The following is an 8870-nucleotide window of genomic DNA, read 5'->3' on the forward strand; positions in this document are numbered from 1 at the left end:
AAGCCTGGTTTTCCCCCTTACTACCTACATGTGTGATCTTGGGTAAATCTTAACCCTTTTAGGCCTTAGTCTCCTTATCTGTTTTTATACATGATGAGATAGTTGGCACAGTGGATAGAGCACTGGTCCTACAGTCAAGAGGACCTAAGTTCAAATCATACCTCATACACTAGTTGTGTGACCCTGGGCAAGTCACTTAACCCCAATTGCTTTAAACATCTGGGGCCATGTCCATTCATCCTGATGTATATCTTGCAACTGAACCCAGATGGTTCTGGAAGAGAGAGTGAGGTTGGTGACCTTGCACAGCCCTCCCTCACTTAAATCCAATTTAGTGCAAGTCATGACATCATCCCAATGTCACAGTCCTCTTCCAGAAAGAAGGATAAACAACAACACATGATGAGGATATTAGATTACATGACTTCTTTAGTACTTTCTAGCTCTAAATCTGTAATCCTAACATCTCTGATTCTATAAAAGCATTCTAGACACGAAGAACACAAAGACATATAGACCAGAGATGGAACAACAGAGAGTAGTCCAGTTTGACTGGGGTGTAGAGTGTATATGGGGTAGTAATGTGTAGAGTCTGGAAAGATGCTAGGGCCTGGTTGTATGTAAGGCTTTTTTTTTTAGTGAAGCAATTGGGGTTAAGTGACTTGCCCAGAGTCACACAGCTAGTAAGTGTTTAAGTGTCTGAGGCTGGATTTGAACTCAGGTACTCCTGACTCCAGGGCCGGTGCTCTATCCACTGTGCTACCTAGCTGCCCCAAAGACTTTAAATGTCAAAGTGATGAGTGTAAATGTACAAAAAGATGATAGGGAGCCACTGAAATTTCTTTATCAGGGGAGGGACATGGACATTTTCTTTTTCTGTTTTTTTTTAGTGAGGCAATTGGGGTTAAGTGACTTGCCCAGGGTCACACAGCTAGTAAATGTTAAGTGTCTGAGGTCAGATTTGAACTCAGGTACTCCTGAATCCAGGGCTGGTGCTCTATCCACTACACCATCTAGCTGCCCCTGACAGACATTTTCTTAAGGAATATCATCACCTGGGCAGCAGTGTAGAGGATGGACTGGATAAGGGAGAGACTGGAGGCAGGGAGGTGTGGTCCGAGCTGCTGGAGATCATACACAAAGTGGGGTATAAGTGAAGGTAGTTAATTAAATGTAGCTGGTCCCTAGGTTTCCAAGCAAACTTTCTCAAAAGGAATGCAAATCATTTCATATTGGCTCCTATTTTGCTGTTGTTGTTTGTTTGATTTTTGGCGGGCAATGAGGGTTAAGTGACTTGCCCAGGGTCACACAGCTAGTGTCCAGGGTCTGAGGCTGGATTTGAACTCAGGTCCTCCTGAATCCAGGGCTGGTGCTTTATCCACTGTGCCACCTAGCTGCCCCGGCTCCTATTTTGCAGATGAGGAAACTGCTAGGTGAGCAAAGCTAAATCACTTGCCTAAATTTACCTGTTATGCAAATGAGACTTGAAAGCCACTTCCTCACCCCCCTGTCTGGTGGGCTTTCTGCTATAGGAGACTCCTAGTGCCCAGCCTTCCTGCATTGTAGGTCTCTGGTGCCTCAGATAAGCTCAGTTCCCTGGCTCAGCTCTGGGAAAGCTGATGGGACCATCAACCCCTCTGCCTTGCTAGGCCTTCAGATACTTCACTACTCATATTCATCTTTCAGGACCTCCTGGGTAAGTGTGGGTTCCTGAAGGGCAAAGCAGGATGAGAAGGGAGGGGGTTAAGGAGTAAGATGTGGGAGAACAGGAGATGAAAGGGAAGGGAGAAGCACCTACAGGAAAGAAGATGCCCTTTCCTCCCCAAATGGCACATTAACTTCCCAAGCATGGAGAAATCCCAGCCAGCAATCCTTCAAAACAAGACCTCTTCCTCCTCCATGCCAGCCTCCCCTTACGCTCGCTGCCCCACCCCCCTCCAGGTGAGCCCAGCAGGACATAAGCTAGGGAGTCTGGAGAGGATTGGGGGCAGCTGGGTAATCATGAGCCCCAGTGGGAGGTGGTAAGTTTCTTGCCCTCACTACCCCCTCCCATGGGGACTCATGGTGGATTTCAAAGCTCAGATCAGAACACACATGTAGTACTCTCAGGACTGGTCAGGTAATTAGGAATTCTGGTTTTCAGAATTCCAGAGTATGTTCACTCTTGAACATTAGACATTGTTCTTTTTCTCCTTCTCTTCTTTCTCCTCTTTCTGTGTCTCTCTGTTTCATCAGTCTCTCATGTCTCTTTCTCCCTCTCTCATCTCCCCACGGCATAGAAATACTTATATAAAGAATAGCAAATTAATGTACACTCCATCCTCCCTGTTCTCAGTAGCTCCTTAAAAACGAGCTCATTTTGTGCTAAGGCATAAATGTCAAATTGAGACTTCCTTTCCCAATGCCATGGCATTCTTGGAATAGCAGATGTATGTTGCATGCTTTTCTGTGCCCCTCAGCTTCATGCATTGAACCCTCTTCTTCCAGCTCCTATTATCTCTCCTCTCTTCCCACAATTCCCACTAATTTCTTTTATTATAGTCCCTACCTCTTTTGGGGTTGAGCACTTAGAACATTGTCTTGTTATTGAGTCTGTAGGTCTATCTAGTTGACTACTTAATTGTCCAATTAATGGTAAATTAATTAACTAGGAAGTAGCTGGGTTAGCAGAAGCCCTGCCTGGTATTTGTTTTAGGTGAGCTGATTGGTTGGTTGAGGATCTTCTGAGCATTCTAGGCTTCATTCCATAGCTTGGGACAAGGGCTTCATCTCCCCTTCCCCTTCCCATCTTACCTTTCACACACTGCCACCCTAACCAACACTTAAGAAGAAAATAATGCCAGCTGGGACTTTATCTTTTCTCTAAAGTAACAGCATGGTGAAGTAAATATGCCACTGATCTGAGAGTCAGGCTACCTGGATTCCCAGCTCTGCCACTAGCTTGCTGTGTGATATTGCACAAGTCACTTCCCTTCTCTGAGCTCAAATTCCTTTTCCTTTCTACAGTAAAAATAAAAGCACTCAACATCTCTAATGTCCGCCTTTCCAGATTGTTGTTTCCTCCAGCTCAAGAGGTCCATCCTCTAGCCTCCAGAAAAGAAAAAAAACCCCAACCTTATGCTCTCAGGAAGATCAGTCTCCCCTTTCATAACTTCTAGGCAGCTCTTCCTAGGGTCTGGCCTAAATCTGGTCTCCTGCCATACCCCAAAGGCCTCACTTGTCTCATAATTTGTGGAATGGGAGAATGATCTTTCACCTTCACACATGACACATCATCATAGGATTCATAGGATTCTTCCTCTGAACTGAGTGTGTGTGTGTGTGTGTGTGTGTGTGAGAGAGAGAGAGAGAGAGAGAGAGAAAGAGAGAGAGAGAGAGGGAGGGAGGGAGAGGGAGAGAGAGGGAGAGGGGGAAGGAGAGAGGGAGAGAGAGAGGGAGAGGGGGAGGGAGAGAGGGAGAGAGATCTGGAGAAGCTGAGGTCTGGATATGTGAGTGTCACTGTGTCACCAAGGGGACACAATTGCCTTTCCATCTTGTACCAAGCATAGTAGCTTTGAGGTATACTGGAATTATGCTCTGACAGATTTGGAGTCCTATAAAATGGTTATTGTCCCTCCCCTCAACAATTAGGGGAAAGATGCTGCTTCTCACTTACCTCAACTGGCTTCCCTGGGCTTCTTAGGAATGGAGACAGGAAGGAGGATGGGGTTGGGACACTGGTGCTGTTCTGGGGAGGTGAGGAGAGTTTTATTCTGCTGGTCCATCTCTTAGCTAGTTCCTCAGCCTCATTACAGGCAGGAAACTGATTCTGCTCTGATCTGATGCTCAGGCCCCTTTTCCAAGGGAAGATTAGTGACAAAGATACAACTCCAGTGGGCAACTGGAAATAGAAAGACAAATAAGGCTAGCAGAGATTTGGTTCCCGACCTTCCCTGAGCATGACTCCATGACTGGAGTCTATGATGATGATAGAATAATTCTGAACCCTCATAGACTGTCAAGGGGTGTGCATGAAATAATTTTAGACATAGCAAAAAGGGTCAGCAGACCCAAATTTGTTCCGACTCCAGCAGAATTAAAGACTCATGAACAAATGAAGACTAATAATAATAGTACCTGACATTTCCAGAAAGCTTTGTCTTCTATTTTTTTTTTCAGGGCAATGAGGGTTAAGTGACTTGCCCAGGGTCACACAACTAGTGTCAAGTGTTTGAGGCCAGATTTGAACTCAGATCCTTCTGAATCCAGAGCCAGTGCGCCACCTAGCTGCTCGGAAGCTTTAAGTCTTGAAACACGCTTTATGAATAACCATCTCATTGAACCATTATAACCAACCCTTAAGAGAGATGCTGTCATTTTCATTCCCATTCTACAGAAGCAGGAACCGTAGTTCAGAAATACTTAGTGCCTTGTAGAGGGTCTTACAGCCAGTTAGTGTCAGAGACAAAGTGTAGAGGTTAAAAAAAGAATCCAAAAACCCCACAACACTTTATACCTTGGTGGCCAGAGAGAGGTTTCAAGGTTCTTATTGAGAGATATCTGGGAGGGAAGGACAGAATGAAGAATTCCCCCAGAACATAGAACACCCCCCCAATATAAAAGGCGGGAGTTGGAGGTCAGATTCCTCCTGATGAATGCTTCTTACCCGGCTCACTCCTGCCCCATCCCCAATAGCTAATTGATGGTTAATTGTTGATAAGTGTTTGTTCTGGGAAATGGGGAAAGAGGACCAGGGTTTCACTTGAAGAAGCCCAGAAAGCTCTGGGTGATCCTGTATTAAGTATTAAACCAAGTGTTTTGAAACAACAATCCAGATGTGGGGGGAGATGGGGATGGCCCGGATAATCCAATGTCTGGTCCCTGTTTATTCTCCTGTCTTTTCTGAATGCTCCTTGCCCCGTTTTATTCATGGGAAGCTTGTAGTCCAGAGAGGTAATTTCTGGGGAGCAGAATTCAAATTCTTGGTCTCTGCCTCAGTCCAGGAACTCTTCCTCCAGCTGGGGTAGAGTATTGTGAGCCTTGGTGCCTAGAACCCCAGATTCCCCCAGTTTGGTTACTGAGAGCCCTCTCCTTTCCTAAGGTGGTTCCTGAATTTGTCTTGGAAGGGGCAGGTGGAAACCTCTGTCCAGACCCCCAGCAATCTTGCTGATCTTCCAAATTGGATCTGTGTTAGCTAGGAATAGGGAGAGGGGCAATGCAATCTGGCTTTGGTAGAGAAGAGGAGGGAGCCTGCTCTTTTTGCTTCTGTAGTCACTCCAGAGAGTCTCACAGCAGGGCAGCAGCAAGCAGGGCTTCCAGAATGTCTCTTCCAGGAGTTGGAAACAACGAAGTTCCCCACCCAGGAGCATCCATACAAGCCTACTTCACTTATGGGCTCAGCTCCTTTCAGGCCAAGCGGGATCCAGCTGCCTAAAAAGGGGGAGTTCTCGAGAAGAAAACTGAAAAGAGAATTGTCACTAAACAGCAACTGGTTTGGGGAATCCAAGTTTCTGGTAGTATTCTGTAGGCTTGGGCTAACAGGCAGAAAGGGGGAGAGAGAAAAGATTAGGGGGAGTAAGGAGAGAGGGGGGAGAGAGAGAGAGAAAGGAAGAAGGAAGGAAGGAAGAAAGAAAGAAAGGAAGGAAGAAAGAAAGAAAGAAAGAAAGAAAGAAAGAAAGAAAGAAAGAAAGAAAGAAAGAAAGAAAGAAAGAAAGAAAGAAAGAAAGAAAGAAAGAAAGAAAGAGAAAAGAGAAAGATATCAAGGAGGGAGGAAAGGAAAGGAGAGATGGAACGTGTAGGCAGGAAGAGGAGTTAGGAGGAAAGGAAATAGATGTAGAGAGAAAAAGATGAAGAAATAGAAATATAGACAGTTTGGGGGAGAAAAAAATCGATGTAGGGCAACGAAGAAGGGATTTTGAGCGGTCTGTGACTGATGTATGGAGAGCGAAACTGAAGTGGGGAAAGAGAAGGCGGGTTCTGATGAGAAACAATGTAGACCCGGCTGAGTTGGGAATGTGACCCTCGGAAAACTTTGGCATTAGCGGGGCCAGTCTTGAGGAGGCTCCCCAACCCTGGTGGGTGGGCCAGAGGATCCCAGTGGCCACAGCCGCGGCAGAAGCGGAGGCACTGGAGGCTTCGGAGCAGCCCGGACGGGCCCTCCAGCCTCGAGGCTCCCCGACCCCAGCCCTGGCTACGCCTAGCCTCATTCACCGCGCCCCAGAGGCTGCGGACGTTTCCCTTCTCGGCCCGGGGAGTCAGGGGCCGATCTTGACCTCAGCCAGACCCTCCCTTGGCCTCCTTTCTGCCTCCACACCGACTGTTCTCGCATAAAGATTGTCCCAGGGTCCCGAAGCAAACCTGAGACAAGAGCCGCTTGGCCTTCTCACTCTCTTCTGGCCGTCGGTTGGTCGGTGGGTTGGCTGGGGAAGGAGGAGGTGAGCCTCGGGTCCCGGCGCCGGTCTCGGAGACCTTCTCGTCGCCTCCCCGGCCCACAAAGCCATTGCGTGGACGAGCGGAGTTCCGACGGAAGGATCTCGATGTCCACTCCTCTGCTGGGCCTGACCCGGACCCAGTGGGGTGGACCGGAGGCGGAGGTGTAGGGGTGGGGTAGGCAGGAAGAGGAGAGGGGCTCAGAGAGGGCGGAGTAAGCTCCTTGCTCCTTGCGGTGACCCCGAACCCGGAGCCCCTAACTCCGAGAAGGCCAAATGTCTCAAGCATTCGCACGGTGCCCCGGAGCGGAGAAGGAACCCCCTCACAAGGCTTGAAGCTCTAGCGGGGCTCTGGGAGACAGTGAAGGACTGGGATCTAGGCCTCCCCAATCGGCCCCATCATCCTCTCGGTCTTCCTTCTCATTAGTCACCTTTTAGCTCAGCTTCTTCCCACCTAGCCTTCTGTCCAGCCTCCTCTCCCAGTACCCAGCCTCTTTCCTCAGCTTCCCGGCCCCAGTCTCTTCATGGCTTTGGCCTCCCCTTCACTCGGGCCTTCCAGCTGTTGTCAGCTGTCCTGCCTGGAGATCCAGATCCCGACCAAGTGCGAACAGTTCTAAGGGTCCTACAGATGCATCTGGGAAGCTGGGGGCCTCCTGATATTTTATTTTCCTTTCCTTTCCTTCCTTCCTTCTCTTTCTTTCTTTCTTTCCTTCCTTCCTTCCTATTTTTTTCTATCCAACTGTCTTATTCTTTTTTCCCTTTTCGTTTTCTTTCCCTTGCCCTTTTAGCTTTCTTCCTATTTTCTCTTTTTTATTCTTTTCCCTCCCTGAAGTCCAACAAAAGATTTGATTCAGAGGCAATTTAGACTATCTAAACAACTCCAAAATAACCGGAGAAAAAGGAGAAGTCCTTGGATCTGGACTGAAATCGGGAACTGGCAAAATCCTTTTCAAAACTCAGGTAGAAAGGAGGCACAGGGTCTGAGGGTGGTATTGAAAGTAAAGAGTCTTTCTCAGACAGGGAAGGAAAGGGGAGAAGGAAGCCTCCTCCTTTCTTAACCCCAACTCATTCCAGAAAATCAGGGAGCTCTTGTCCTTAGCACCTTCTCTTCCTGCCTTCAGTTCCTCCAATGCTGCTCCCCCTGCCAGATGTGGTGTGACCATGAAGGGCCCTACATAAACACACATTATTAAGTGAGTAGTCTCCTTGGCACAATGGAGCCAGAATTAGGACTTTGTCGGCAGAAATGACTGCCTAAGGCAGAAGTCTGGGCCCTCAAGGGGGAATCACTGAGGTGCCAAGCATAGCTGGACCTTCAGTTTTATTCAAATGGTTCAGATAATTGCTCTTCCCACGGGAAGGGACGGAGTCAGACTACCTTTTATTTAGGGATTGCAGAGCCCCAGAAGCCTCATAGATTCAGGGTACTTGCCTGAAATTTAAATAGGAAGCCTAGGCTTGGCTACTCTTCCTGATGATGCTGTCTGTGGCTCTCTACTCAGGACAGACTTCGGTGGATGTGTGTTTGTGTGTATGCATGTATATGTGCATGTGAGAGAGAGAGCCAGAGCCAGAGAGAGCACCTAAGTGTGTGGGTCAGCATAAATACATGTGTGAACCAGAAAATAAATAAACAGGTATGGCTTTAAATGTGTGTATGTGAACCGGTGCAAGTATAAATCTGTGTGGTTTGGGGGGTGTGAGTGTGGTTTGTGTTGTGTTCTTTAGTAAATGTGTATATCTGTGAGTGTGTCTTCATGCCAATTCCTTGGCTTCTCTAGGTGACTATCCCTGTGTTTAGATGTCTGTGGGTTTGAGGAGGTAAGAAGGCCTCTTTGCCCTGTGGCTGCCCAGGTTCAGGCTTGGCTAAGTCCCTACACGGTTCTCGTGCATCTTTCTGTCTGACAGTCAGTGCGTCCTGGCCGGTTTTTCCCTTCCCGCCTCCCTAATCTAAACCATGCGGATTCCTCAGTCCCTTGCTAACCCAGAGGGGCCGAGGGCCGGCCCAGCCCCAAGTGCTAGAGCGGGAGGCTGCTGGCCTCACTCAGCTTGGGGTATCGGGGTATCCGGGGAGTAGATAGGAGTGGGGTGCAAGGGGAACTTGTCCCCCACCCCCACCCCAGCAGGATGGCGGGAGCAGTTCTGATTGACAGTAGCAACGTCAGCGCCTGAGGGGGGGGCCGGGCCGGGCCTCCGCCGGGCTGGGGGTGGGAGGGAGTGAAGGAGGGAGGGAGGGAGTGAAGGAAGGAGGGAGGGAGAGAGGGAGGGGAGGCCCAGCCCCAAACCTCAGCTTGCAAAGGAGATCAAGGGCCGGGCTCCAGAACTGGGATGTGTCGGGCCCTGAGGGTGAGGCGGGAGGCTGGACACTGACCCAGTCGGCTCTGAGCCCCCAACCTCTGTAGCCTCCACCCCTAGAACCCGTGAGTCTTCTACTTCCCGGACCCCGGACCCCTAGGTCCCCCG

This window comes from Dromiciops gliroides, chromosome 4 (genome assembly GCF_019393635.1).
Source record: "Dromiciops gliroides isolate mDroGli1 chromosome 4, mDroGli1.pri, whole genome shotgun sequence".
Taxonomy (NCBI): domain Eukaryota; kingdom Metazoa; phylum Chordata; class Mammalia; order Microbiotheria; family Microbiotheriidae; genus Dromiciops; species Dromiciops gliroides.